Below are 15,575 nucleotides of genomic sequence, written 5' to 3' on the forward strand. Positions count from 1 at the left end.
AAAAAACACAAAATGGTAGTTCTCATCATTTGTAAGCGTACAAGTGAAAATAGTTGTGTAAGTAATGTTTATAACAATGTTATAAGCCCATTGTAGAGTAATTTTTACTTAAATTAAATGTTTCCTTTAATCTGAAGCTGTGTTTTTTTAAGAAGCAAAAAATATCTTACTGTTTTAATAAGAGCAGGTTCACTTAATGTGACTTAGGGTACACAGCTCCAGCTCTGGGAAGGACAGTCCACCACAGTGAAGGAAGACAGGGAGAGAGAAATTGGAAATTGCTCCTTGCAGAAGAATTCAGAGACACCTACCAAAAACAGACAGCAGTCTAAGACTGAGATGAAGGTACTCACTGTTAGTTAAATTACAATACTTCATTTTGCTTGAAAGGACCTACATTTGCAGTTGTTTGTATATAATAAACTTGTACTTTTTATAAGACAGTATATAGTATACACAAATGGCAGAATGATTCCATAAGAAAGCTTCTGTGCCATATTGCTTGATCTGATAAAACCATGCATTTGGAAACTAGTCAGTATATTAGTTTATTTATTTGATATGTTTGTAGTTATTGATCCTTTTTATGTGTAATTACGATGACAAAAGAAGAACGCCATGCTTGTTTCCACACTCAGAAGTTTGCTCTGTCGTCATGTTGAAAAAATTATTCCTATTAAATGGAATCTGATGTTATCAGTGATACAATCAAAAAAATATGATTCTGACTTAAAAATAATATTGCTAAAGCCCCCCCCCCAAAAAAAACATCCATATTGTTTCATGTATAACAGCTAGTGCTTATCTGAATATTACAGAGAAGAGCATTTACAAATACCATAGAATGAATTAGGGCAAACTGTCTTGCTTATAGGCAGGGACTGTGTAAAACTGGCTTGTGACATGCATGTTTTTGTATGACATGCTGTCTGTCATAACTAGCATACTAGTTTGTAGAAACAGCAAGATGGAATGCACCAATAGGAGTTAAAGAATTCAGCTTAGTATAAAATCTCATACACTGAGTAATCGGCTATTCTCATACTGGGTCTGCTTTATATTGTGGGTGACTTTAGTTGTTGCTTAATATGAGACTTATAACATGCTGGAAAAAAACTTAATGAAAAGCCAGTTATGAAACGTGGGTAGTTCATTCACAAACACTATATATTAATGATGACACATATTAATTAATTAATTAATAACAGCATGTTGGACAAATGATATTGCAATTCATTTCCAGCTAGACAGTATAAGTGTGAAAGAGTTTACTTAATAAATTAAATTAATAGGTTATGCTTACATAATGTCAACATTTTGATTATATGCTACACTGGCATGACTCTGCTTTCTTTCAGGTGAAATCAATGTTTATGATAATGAGCTGAAAAATTCCCCCCTTTATAACATCTAACATGCTTGCTGTGTCCTTTCTTTTTGAGGATTCTCATGTAGTCTACCAAGAGGTTTTATTTTTTACTGAAAACAAGAAAACCACACACACACACACACACAAAAAAGGCAAAGGCTAAAAAGGAGCAGCATGCCACCTCAGTCTGATTATTCATTAATTAGTCATCTGTCTGTCACTAAACTACTGGTTTTACTAAATTATGGTTTTATCTTTCCCACAGTAGTTTCTACTGTGGCTGCCTCAGGCATTCCAGAGCTTTCCATGGTGGCTGCCCTAACCACCTATACTAGGAACGTCTTCTGTACATATACTGCTACTTATTTGATAAAGGCTTCTTCTTATTATAGGAAACAAAACATAAACAAAGAAAGCAACTGTTATAATAACAATAAATTACTGTGCATGTATGATTAAATCAAAGACTATTTTATTCACTTTTAAAGTTACTTAAAAGCTGAAGTACAGTGCTAAAAAGATGTTTTTTTTCCCCACAAATGGTTGCACTGATATAATGGGGTGGATATGAGGCTTACATTGATGAAGTGTATGGTAAAAAAAGATAAGCTTTATATAAAGTTAGCAGACTAATCAGTAGATAAAATACAGTTTTTAACTAAATATAAAATAAAACTGTTAAATATGTAGATGGCACTGGTCTGCAGTTATCTCAGAGCACAGTTTTCCTTAGCCACTAATGGATGAAATGAGCAATTAGGAAGCATCTGGGAACTAATGACTCAATTTCTGTTTGTTTCTTTTTGGTGGAAGAACGCAGTACAATATTAACTTATTCCATTGCTGGCTGTATACCTCTATAAAATGTGAATGCATAAAATACAAAAATAATGCCATCAGCACTATGTTACTATTGACTTGCCTTGGTGGATAAATGTGTCAGTGTTTTCAAAAGAAACACAATTGGTTTCTTAGAAAATGCTGTAAGAAACAATTAGTAAGTAAGAAGGGAAATATGCTGAACATACAACAAGCAGCAAGAATGCAACACTGACAGAAAATGCATACTGGGGAGGTGTAGTGGATATAAAAAGTGTACACACCCTTTTAAAATGCCAGATTTTTTGTGAAATAAAAAATGAGACCACAATAAATCATTTCAAAACCTTTCCTATATTTAATGTGACCTATAACCTGTACAATTCAATTGAAAAACAAATCTGTTAGGGGGAACAATATAAAAAATAAAAAATGCACAATAACCTGGTTGCATAAATGTGCACACCCTTTAACTAATACTTTGTTGAAGCACCTTTTGATTTAATTACAACATTCAGTCTTCTTGGGTAGGAATCTATCAGCATGACACATCTTAACTTGACAATATTTGCCTACTCTTCCTTGCAAAAGCACTCCAAATCTGTCAGATTGCAAGGGCATCTCTTGTGCACAGTCCTCTTCAGGCCACCACACAGATTTTCTATTGGATTTAGGTCTGGGCTCTGGCTGGGCCATTCCAAAACTTTAATTTTCTTCTGGCGAAGCCATTCTTTTGTTGATTTGGATGTATGCTTGCGGTCATTGTTATGTTGAAAGGTAAAATTCCTCTTCACATTCAGCTTTCTAGCAGATGCCTGAAGGTTTTGGGACAAAAGTGACTGGTATTTGGAATTGTTCATAATTCCCACCAACTTGACTAAAGCCCTGGTTCCAACTGAAGAAAAGCAACCCCAAAGCATGATACTGCCACCACCATGCTTCACTGTAGGGATGGTGTTCTTTTGGTGATGCGAAGTGTTGTTTTTGCATCAAACATACCTTTTGGAATTGTGGCCAAAAAGTTCAACTTTGGTCTCATCAGACCATAACACATTTTCCCAGATGCTTTTGGTAGACTTTATGTATTGTTTTGCAAATTTTAGCAGTACCTGGATGTTTTTCTGTGAAAGAAAAGGCTTCCATGTTGCAACCCTACCCCATAGGCCAGACATACAGAGAATACGGGAGATTGTTGTCATATGTAGTACACAGCCAGTACTTACCAGAAATTCATGTAGCTCCTTCAGTGTTGCTGTAGGTCTCTTAGCACCCTTCCTGACCAGTCTTCATCAATTTTGGAGGGACGTCCAGTTCTTTCCAGTGTCACTGTTGTCCCATATTTTCTCCACTTTTTGATGACTGTCTTCACTGTGTTCCATGGTATATCCTTTGTACCCTTCTCCTGACTGATACCTTTCAACAATGAGATCCCTTTGATGCTTTACTTCACCATGAACTGGAAACAGAACAGCTCACCACCATACAAGGAAAGAAGCCAGTAATTACCTTTATATTTTATTAAAATTATAGTCCAGCCCAGTAGTAGATCCACAATGTAGTCCCACAAAATAGGTGAAATAGGCACACACTGGATCCAATAAAATATGGTTAGCAGAAAATACAAAGCATAAAATGCAGACTCTTCTAGTGCCTCAGCTCTTCAGCCTTTGCAGAGTATATCCCTACTTCACATATTCTTTAAATAGCACGATTACAAACAATTAACCAAATCATAGACTTAAATTAATTGAAGAAAAGATTTCCAATGACATTCTTGATTCATTCAATACAGAATTAAAGTGTTAAACTTCAGAATTAAAATAGATTCTAACTTCCAAAGTTGTCTTTTAACATCAAAGTCATACATTTGTTGTATTTGCCCCAAAATTGTAGCTTGTAAACCCTGTATATTTCCACTATGACATTCTTTAAAATGTAATGCAACAGGACTTTCTTCTTTGCCCTTCTTAACATCCCTAACATGTTCCTTCAACCTTTGTTTGAAACTTCTTTTACTTTCCTGTATCTATATCTTACCACAGGGACATTTCAAACCATAAACTATTCCAGCACTGTCACAGGAAAATCTCCCTTTACATATAAAATACTTTTCATTAATTTTGTCAAAACGTTTTACTACATACTGGCAACAACTGCACTTTCCACAAGGAAAGTATCTGTTGCACCCACCCCCAAACTCCTATGACTTATAGGCAGCTGAAACTTGCCATGCACCAAGAAATCTCTTATACTTCTACCTTTCGAATAGGAAAACATGGGATACTCATTTGCTCTTATATTAAGGAATTTATTTTTTTCTAAAATACCCCAATGATATTTTACCAAATTTATTAAAACTTCTCTAAACACTGTCTATTTGGCCACATAACATATTTTTTGTTTATCCTGTTGATGCACTCGGCCTTGCATGCTATACCTACTTTTAGTATTATTTTGTTGTACTACACTCCTTTTATTTTCTTCCACCACTGTTTCCTTGTAACCTCTAGTTACAAACATGTGCTGTTTTTTTCTATTTCCTTTTTCGCACTCTTTTTTTATCACTACATATTCTTTTTATTTTCAGAAATCCCCCATAGGGGATAGATTTAACAGTGGGGGGAGATAGCTTTTTCCGTGCAGTATATGACCACTCCCTTCAAATTTTCTATGTAAACTTGTTCGTATTCTACCATCATTAATACCTTGCAAAGTTATATCAAGAAAGTTTACTTTAACATCTGTCTGTATTCCATCAAACTTGATAGTATAGGGATTTATCTGAATTTTTTGCACAAATGTATTCACTTCTTCCCACCCCCTTCACAACTGAATAGTAAATCATCTATAAATCTATAATAACTTATGACATATTTCCTAAAAAAATCATTACTATATACATATTTGTTTTCAAACATGCCCGTGAAAAGATTTGCATACATGGGGGCAAAACCTGCCCCCATGGCTGTTCCACGAAGCTGTCTATAAAGTTCCCCATTGAACTCAAAGATGTTATTATTTAAACAAAAATGTATTAGTTCAATAATAAAATGTACCATGTACATGTTCAATATTTGTATATAAACTGGTAACATCCATAACAATGAAAAATAGGTCCTTCTTTCACTTCACATTTCTGATTTTACTTAAAAAATCAAAGGAATATTTGATATAAGACCTTAGCTTCTCTGCTTTTTCTTTCAAGTAGGAATGTAAAAAAAGAGCTAAGTTATGTGTAAAATAACTGCAAGCAGAGACCATGGGACTTCCTGGTGGATCCACTAGACTTTTATGTATTTTAGGGACACAAAAGAAGTGTGCAATAGTGTTATCTCTAACTGCAAATTTTTTATATACATCCTTTTGTGAGAAATATTTTAGTTTTAACACCTTCATTAGCAGTTCTTTATATTTAATTACTGCTTCTTGATAACATCCTAGCTCCACCAAGGCATAAACTTTAACATTCTTTAAATGAGCATAACACATATTCAGATACTGATTATAATGAAGCATCACTAATTTACCCCCTTTATATGATGGTTTAAACACCAATTCTATATTTTCACTTAACTTTAATAGACTTTTCCATTCTTCTATACTTAAATTATATTTAACTTCTTTTTTGTTTTTGCTTTGCAAGCTCTCTGTGAACCATGACTTTTGCTGTAGCAGGCAACTGAGTAAATGTCAGGAAAATCCTACTAGCACTGCTGAACTTTATTTGGGGTTAATCAGAGTCTCTTTAATTGATGGCAAGTGTGTACCTAAGAAGACTGAATGCTGTAATTAAAGCAAAAGGTGATTCAACAAAGTATTAGTTTAAGGGTGTGCACACGTATGCAACCAGCTTATTGTAAGTTTTTTTATTTTTTTATATTTTTCCCCTAACAGATTTGTTTGTTTTTCAATTGAATTGTACAGGTTGTAGGTCACATTAAAGGTGGGAAAAGTTTTGAAATGATTTATTGTGGTATCATTTTTTTATATTACAAATACCTGGCATTTTAACAGGGGTGTGTATACTTTTTATATCCACTGTACTGGTGTTTCACATGCACGTATGTGTGCTTGATGATAGTTGGTAAACAGTAACGATTTGCTTGCATACGCTTCTTTGTAGGCAGGAATGTCAGAAATGAGCAGGTAACAGTCAGATTTCTGCAGAAAAAAAATGAATTCAAAAGTAATGTTTAATGCTGACCAAGAAGAAGAACAAGGAAAAATACCCAATTTCATTAGTGCTGCTAGTGACCTTATTGTATTGTAATGTCGGTTCCTAGTAATACCCAATTTATTAATAATTTATGCACTTAGAAGTTTAATGGCAGACATTTTGACAACTTTACTGTTAAAGGAAAGGTATTACACCTTACAAGCTATAAAAGCAAAACATTTATGGCAAAAAACTACTGAGGATGTGAACAAAGAATAAAGGAAAAATGAAACAAAATTAGATACAGAACTGAAAGTAACAACCTACAAAGCATATTATGGACCAGACTGATATCACATTTTTAATTTCAGATTTTAAAAACTACTCATTAGGAAAAATGTGTATGACTGGAATTACTATTATTGTCTTTGTGAATTTAGGTGTCAAATTGTTCTCAATCAATATGACATTAAAAGTTTGAATGAAACTAAACCTGAAGAGTAGGTAGAATAAAGGTTGTGTTGGGTGAAATAATCCCAAGTATGAAGGGAATGACTATATATATTCTAAAGATTCCTGTGATTTTTCACATTCAATTAATTTCATTGCTACTGACCAGACATCTACACAGTCCCTGAATCCCTACAACCTAATCTGGTCTTTTACATTTCTAATAATGGTGCATTCTTTTTTGTACCATCAGCAAGTTTGCTGACCCACATTTTACTTTGAGCAGAAAACCAGGTATAAATATTATAAACAGGTGACACCGTATTACTGATCCCTGTGGCATACCCACTTTCATTTTTTGATATTTAAAATGGGGTCTCTAATTCTAATCTTAAAACTTCTCCTGCTCAACCAATTTTCTTCTCATCTGTTTATAAAACCAATAATTTTATTTTTCTTCATTAATATTGAACAATTCGGCATCTGGAATGGAGTCAAATTCCTTAGCCATGTCCTCTATGACACACAGTTAAGTAAAAAAAATGACATGAATGCCCTTTGCAAACATACCATATTGTGCCTTATTCATAAAATATGTTTATTTTTTATGGTGGATATCGTGTAGTTAGGACCAAGAGAGAGAGATCTGGATAATTTGCTAGAATACAAATAATTGCCTTGTCAAACAAAATTTGATGCAAGTTATCCTACATTTCTAAATGAATATATCAGCAGAAAAAGTTCACTGAATTATAAGAAATAATGCATTTTAGATGGGATATATTTAACTGTGATGGCATTTGTGGTGTTTATGTATTTTAAATAATTGTTTTGATTGGTTGACAGGCTGCATCGACAATGACATTCTGAAGAAGTATTTGTTTTATAAAGTGCAATGTAAATACTCAACATTTTTTATTAATTAAAACTGCATAAATTCTTTCAAGAAGACTTGTTTTATTTTAGTTATATAGCAGTATCATTTAAGCGCCTGAATAATTTATAGTTTCTTTATACAGATATTTGATTGGGTTCATAAGTTCTAACCCAGCCACTGGGGATGCACAAGCCAGTGCATTTCTTTGTGCCGGTCCCAAGCCTGGATAAATGGGGAGGGTTGAGTCAGGAAGGGCATCAGGTGTAAAGTTTGGCCAAATCATACATGCAGACAACAGTACAGATATACATACCGGACTGGTTGAGGCCCGGATTAACAATGACTGCCACCAGTACTGTTGGCCAACAGGGTGCTGGCAGAAATTGGGCTACTGCTGGCCGAAAGAGGAGAAGAGGGGGAAGGCATGCCCGAAGGCAGGTAAAGGCTAGGACTGTGATAGTGAGGGTTGGAACTTTGAATGTTGGCAGTATGACTGGTATAGGGAGAGAGCTAGCTGATATGATGGACTGAAGGAAGGTTGGTATATTGTGTGTGCAAGAGAACAGATGGAAGGAGAGCAAGGCTAGGTGTTTTGGAGGCGGTTTCAAATTGTTTTATCATGGTGTGGATGGGAGGAGAAATGGCGTAGGCATTATCCTGAAGGAACAGTATGCTAAGAGTGTTTTGGAGGTGAAAAGCGTGTCAGATAGAGTGATGTTTATGAAGCTGGAAATTGATGGTGAAATGATGAATGTTGTTAGTGCATGTGCTTCACAAGTTGGGTGTGCGATGGATGAGAAAGAAAAATTTTGGAGTGAGTTGGATGAAGTGGTGATGACTGTACCCAAGGGTGAGAGACTGGTGATTGGAGCAGATTTCAATGGGCATGTTGGTGAAGGGAACAGCGGGGATGAGGAAGTGATGGGTAGGTATGGTGTTAAGCAAAGGAATGTAGAAGGTCAGATTGTAGTGGATTTTGCGAAAAGGATGGACATGGCTGTCATGAATACATATTTTAAGAAGAGAGAGGAGCATAGGGTGACATACAAGAGTGGAGGAAGATGCACACAGGTGGATTATATCTTATGTAGAAGGGCCAGTCTGAAGGAGACTGGAGACTGTAAAGTGGTGGCAGGGGAAAGTGTAGTTAGGTAGCATAGGATGGTGGTTTGTAGGATGACATTGATGATCAAGAAGAGGAGGATGAGTGTGAGGGCAGCACCAAGAATCAAATGGTGGAAATTGAAAAAGGGTAATTGTGAGGTGATGTTCAGGGAAGAGTTAAGACAGGCATTGGGTGGCAGTGAAGAGTTACCGAATAGCTGGGTAACTACAACAGAGCTAGTAAGAGAGATGGCTAGAAAGGTGCTTGGTGTGACATCTGGAAAGAGGAAGGAGGACAAGGAGACCTGGTGGTGGAATGAAGAAGTACAGGAGAGTATACAGAGAAAGAGGTTGGCGAAGAAGAAGTGGGATTGTCAGAGAGATGAAGAAAGTAGACAAGAGTATAAGGAGATGAGGTGCATGGCAAAGAGTGAGGTGGCGAAGGCTAAGGATAAGGCGTATGAAGAGTTGTATAAAAGGTTGGACACTAAGGAGGGAGAAAAGGACCTGTACCGATTGCCTAGACAGAGTGACCGAGCTAGTAAAGATGTGCAGCAGGTAAGGGTGATAAAGGATAATGAGGGAAATGTACTCACAAGTGAGGAGAGTGTGTTGAATAGATGGAAAGAGTACTTTAAGGGGCTGATGAATGAAGAGAATGAGAGGGAGAGAAAGTTGGATGATGTGCAGATAGTGAATCATGAAGTGCAGTGGATTAGCAAGGAGGAAGTAAGGATAGCTATGAAGAGGATGAAGAACGGAAAGGCTATTGGTCCAGATGACATACCTGTGGAAGCATGTAGGTATTTAGGTGAAATGGCAGTGGAGTTTTTAACTAGATTGTTTAATGAAATCTTGGAAAGTGAGAGGATGCCTGAGGAATGGAGAAAAAGTGTTTTGGTACCGATTTTTAAGAATAAGGGTGATGTTCAGAGCTTTAGTAACTACAGAGGGATTCAATTGATCAGTCACAGCATGAAGTTATGAGAAAGAGTAGTGGAAGCTAGGTTAAGAAGGAAGGTGATGATTAGTGATCAGCAGTATGGTTCCATGCCAGGAAAGAGCACTACAGATGCAATGTTTGCTCTGAGAGTGCTGATGGAAAATTACAGAGAAGGTCAGAAGGAGTTGCATTGTGTCTTTGTGGATTTAGAGAAAGCATATGACAGGATGCCTAGAGAGGAGTTTTGGTATTGTATGAGGAAGTCAGGAGTGTCAGACAAGTATGTAAGAGTGGTACAGGATATGTATGAGGGTAGTGTGACAGCGGTGAGTTCTGCGGTGGAAGTGACAAATGCATTTAAGGTGGAGGTGGGATTACATCAAGGATCAGCTCTGAGTCCTTTTTTATTTGCAGTGGTGATGGACAGGTTGACAGACGAAATCAGACAGGAGTGCCCATGGACTATGATGTTTGCAGATGACATTGTGATCTGTAGTGAGAGTAGAGAATAGGTGGAGGAGACCCTGGAGAGGTGGAGATATGCTCTGTAGAGAAGAGGAATGAAGGTCAGCAGGACTAAGACAGAATATATGTGTGTGAATGAGAGGGAGGATAGAGGAATGGTGAGGCTGCAGGGAGTAGAGGTGGCAAAGGTGGATGAGTTTAAATACTTGATCAACAGTTTAGAGTAATGGTGAGTGTGGAAGAGAGGTGAAGAAGAGAGTACAGGCAGGATGGAGTGGGTGGAGAAGAGTGCCAGGAGTGATTTGTGACAGACGTGTACCAGTAAGAGTTAAAAGGGAAGGTCTATAAGAGGGTAGTGAGACCAGCTATGTTACATGGGTTGGAGACAGTGGCATTGACAAAAAGGCAGGAGTCAGAGCTTGACGTGGCAGAGTTGAAGATGTTAAGATTTGCACTGGGTATGACGAGGACGGACAGGATTAGGAATAAGTATATTAGAGGGTCAGCCTAAGTTGGAAGGTTTGGAGACAAAGCCAGAGAGGCAAGATTACATCGGTTTGGACATGTGTTGAGGAGGGATGCAGAGTATATTGGGAAAAAGATGCTAAGGATGAAGCTGCCAGGTAACAGGAAAAGAGGAAGGCCTAAGATAAGGTTTATGGATGTGGTGAGAGAGGACATGCAGGTGGTTGGTGTGACAGAGCAAGATGCAGAGGACAGGAAGAAATGGAAACAGTAGATCTGCTGTGGCAACCCCTACTGGGAGCAGCCGAAAGAAGAAGTTCATAAGTTCTATTTCAGTGCTTAGGTCCTTAGACCATCAAGGAACACTGATTCCTTTACTTCAGGATCAAATAATATATATTTTTAAAATATTGCCAGACTTTCTGATCAACTGATCACCCCTAGAAGCTGATTTGGCAAAGCAGAATCATTCAAATTTGCATTTCTTAAGTTCAATTTATTTTCACAAATTCTCAAGTTAATGACGCTTTGAAAGAACAAATCATGAAATGCCTTGGATGTAATTAGACATTTATTCCTGATATAGCAGTAGTGCAGAGTATATAAATTAAGATGCTTGCATCTGTTGGTATATTCTATTTTCGGGTCTATATTAGAACACCGAATGTTCAAAATTTCGAGTGTTCTAAAATCGACCTGCTGAAAATATGAAAGAAACAGAAAACCAAATTTTTTCCTAGGGAAAGAATTTGGTTGTCCGTTTCTGTTGCGTCGGTATTTTCAGCACTGTGGTGAAAGTTATGGGTCAGGTTCAGGTAAGTGTGCGATTCTGTGGACGTGAGGGTTAGGACGGGTTAGGTGAGTTAGGGTTAGGGCACAGGTCAGGTAAGTGTGCGATTGTGTGGACGTGAGGGTTAGGGTGGGGTAGGTGAGGTTAGGGTTAGGGCGCAGGTGAAGTGACTGTGCAATAGTGACGGACCTTAGCGTTAGGGCTTGGGTTAAGGTAAGTGGATAGTTAGTGGTGTATGTATAGTTTAGTGTAGGGTTAGGTGTAAGAGTTTAGGTGTATGTGTGTGGATTGCTGTTTGTTTGGTGTGCTTGTGTTGTGTGTATGTGATTTGGAAGAGCAAATTTTTTCCCTAGGAAAAAAATTGCTGTTCTGTATGTTCGATGTTTTAAATTTTTGATTAATAGGGTTCGATATTAGAACACTCAAAATTTTGAAAGTTCGGTGTTCTAATATATACCATCTATTTTCCATATGATGTAAAATTTTCTTTGTAAGTTTTGATGTATGGTCTCTATTATGTTTAGTTATTTGGCCATATAAATACAAAAAAATATTATAGTATAATGAGATCGGAAACACATATATTTTAAATACTGAATTTAAGCATTGCGTGTCCCTTATTATAAGATTTCTTATCATTGTGCCTCGTTATTTAGTTGCTCTATGTAGTATAGTGTCTGCATGTCATCCATATTTCAAGATGACACAATAATTCCCAGATCCTTATACTTGGTATCTACCTTTAATATGTTCATTCCCAGGTATGTAGATTTCATTATACACCCTGCATTTGTTAGCACTGAACTTTAAGCCAGCTGAAACAGCCTATTTACCATTATCATGCAGATACCTATTTATGACACTTAAATGATTATCAGATGCAGCAATAAAGTGTATCTTACAATTATCAGCATATTTGTTGATCCAACTTTGCTTGTATCTCAGAATAGAGGCAATAACTATATTAAACTGAAGAGGGCCCAGTATGGAGTTATGTGATACTCATAAAGTAATTGGTACAAATTCTGATATTATTCCATTAAAACATAAATAAGCCTGAGTCCTTCCCGTCAGCCATTCCAGTATCCATTTAATAATATATGGCTTGAACTTTGCAATGATCAAAAAGGTAAAGAATCAAAAGCTTTTGCAAGAACTAAGTATATGACTCTTGATAATAATCCTAAATCACTAGCCATGATAATGTGACTATGTAATTCTGCAAGGTTAGTAAGCTTTGCCGGGTCTATATTATAAACACGAAAGCTCAACATAGCGAATACATCTACATCGACACATAAAGGTCGATGTACAAAAACAACAAAATATGTAATCGGCAAAAATGAAAATGCAGAACGTATTTGCTTGGCCAGCAGGGTGATCATGGGGATGAGGAAATACATCCTTTTCCCCACTGTAGCGCGGTCTGGTTTGGTATATTTAAGTATTGTTAGTTTGAGCTTACCTGCATGGCGCTGTTGGTTGACGAAATACGTTCTGCGTTTTATTTTCGCTGATTACGTATTTCACTTTTTGTACATCAACCTTTATGTGTCGATGTACATGTATTCGCTGTTTACAGCTTTCATGTTTATAATATAGACCCAGCTTTGCCTACTCCCAATAAACCTATGTTGATTAATGTTTAACAATGCCATTTTACTGTTTTGCTTATAATATCAATGAGGCACTACTCAAAACACTTGACTAAAACTGATGCTAGGCTAAACGTTTATAGTTCTTTACCTTATCCCTATCTCCCTTTTTTTAGAGGTTAGCAGTGTCAGTGGCACAACAAGTAATACATTGGTGCTGAAAGGTATGGGTTCTAGTCCCACATTAGGTAGATGGATTACTGACACTGCAGTGCACCATCCCTTATACTGCACTGCAGCTGCTGCTCAGCCCTGATCATACTGTCCTTTGAATAAGACATTAATCTGAGGTCCCATTTGCTTGAGCTAGGGGTAGCTCAGGTGGTTGTAAAAGAACCCATGACATCTATCAAAAAGAGTAGAGAAAGGTCCCTGATGCCAGGGCCAAATTTCCTTAGTAGTATAAATACCACCTGAAGTTTACCCTGAAAAGAGGCTACTCTCTTAGTGGAACTAACCTGGTCAAACGAGGATAAAGAATTTAAATAATAAAGAAATGATATATGACATAACATTCACACTGTAGGGATTTGACTGTGGTATAGAGGTCTACTAAAATATTTTTCAGTTTTGGTGTAAGGGTGTTTTTTTTTTTTTTAGTTTTACAGTAATATGACTGGTATGTACTTTGGACCACAGGATAAATTCTGTTTAGTGCTGCTTTAACTGACTTAATTGTTATATAAAGGGCAGCAATTTCCCATCAGGATCTGTGGTTCAAACATTGTATCAGAGGATATGTTACATACAGAAATTAAATACTTGTTGAATTCAATAGAAATTGGTAAGCTTTCTGTAAATAAAGAATTGTTCATTTTAAATTTCTTACTTGGTAATTTATTTTACTAACATGCTTGTAATAGTTTTATTAATAGTGCCCATAGCCAGTTTTCTTTTATAGCTGGCTTTTACTTGTACAGTTTTGATTTTCAAAGAATTATCTTGTTTATTTTTCTTATTCAGATTTCTGGGAAATCACTTTAAAACCCCTTTTATTTTTCTTGTGCATTTCAATTAATTTACGACTCCACCAAAATAGAAACATCTCCTGTTATTCTATGCCATCAGATATTTTCTGGCATGATATAGCCAGTGTTTTTTTCTGTGTCTAAGGCTTGTATAAACCAATGGATAATGAGGTTGTATAGTTTAGTATAGTGAATCGTATCATAATTAAATTGTTTTATTTTGCCAAGAAGGGATTGTGTGAGGTGGAATTCAAGTAGCACTAAAAGGAAAAAATATGAAATATATGGATGATCATTGGTATCTACAATGTCATTATCTGAGCTGTTAATATCTGCTAGTTGCCAATAAATGCAGAGAAAATATATAAAAAAGAAACATTTTTAAATGAGGGGGAAACACCTGCACCTCTAAGCTTTATTACTGCAACTGTGAGGTTGCTGCAAATATAGAAAAGTAAAAGTACTGAACTCTGCAGTCTTTGTTGACATAGTACAATCCAGCATTAGTCATAGTGTTTTTCATTCTTCTTGGTGTAGTGTGACAGGTGTAATCTGTCTTTATATATATATATATATATATATATATATATATATATATATATATATATATATATATATATATATATATATATATATATATATATATATAACTTATGCATTCAGAAAAATGGTACAGGTGTTAGATAGCAAAGGGAAATTCAAGATTAATTTATGATACTACTTTTCATCAAGACTATGGTGATGTGGTGCAAGCCACTGTCAGAGGGAATTGTACAGTGTAATCTAGTAGAGATAGAAGAGAGGGATGCAGAAGAAAAAAGAAGGGTAGCTCACAAGAACAAAGGAAAGTCTTTACTAGCATATAGCAGAAGTGTTCATGTGTATGTATGTATGTCTATGTACATGTAAATGTGTGCATATGTATATATATATAATATATATGTGTTTGTGTATATATACACTCATTTAAATACAGATACACACACACACACACACACACACACACACACACACACACACACACACACACACACACACACACACACACACACACACACACACACACACATATATATATATATATATATATATATATATCTAGTATGAAATATTCCAAGTACTTGTGTAAGTCTACCCTGACTCTAAAAGACTTGTTCTCAATGTAAGTGACTTACTCTGATGTGAGGCCTATTTAAAAAGCAGGCTTACACCAGGGGCTAGATTTAAAAATACTTGTTCTCAGTGTAAGTGACCTACATCAGAACACACACACACACACACACACACACACACACACACACACACACACACACACACACACACACACAGGCAAATATCCTTGAATCTTATCTTACTTACTTGGTTTTAAGAGACAGCATCTCATTTTCAGACTACTACAGACCCTTCCCACTACAAAAAAAGTTGGCCTCTATGCTTATTTCTCCACTGGCCTGCCTCTTTTGTGCATTCCTCATAAAATGTGAGAGCAGAAAAGAATGTCGTCATCCTTGTGA

The 15,575-nt window shown here is 36.2% G+C and overlaps 1 protein-coding gene across 1 annotated transcript in view; it reads right to left on the reverse strand.

Moving 5' to 3' along the window:
• The window catches only part of LOC122809319 (rho guanine nucleotide exchange factor 3-like), a 278,435-nt gene that overhangs the window by 224,435 nt on the left and 38,425 nt on the right, over positions 1-15,575 (reverse strand). The gene's annotated exons all lie outside the window — the stretch shown is intronic.

This window comes from Protopterus annectens, chromosome 8.part0, assembly GCF_019279795.1.
Source record: "Protopterus annectens isolate FY-2018-M chromosome 8.part0, PAN1.0, whole genome shotgun sequence".
Classification (NCBI taxonomy): Eukaryota; Metazoa; Chordata; order Ceratodontiformes; family Protopteridae; genus Protopterus; species Protopterus annectens.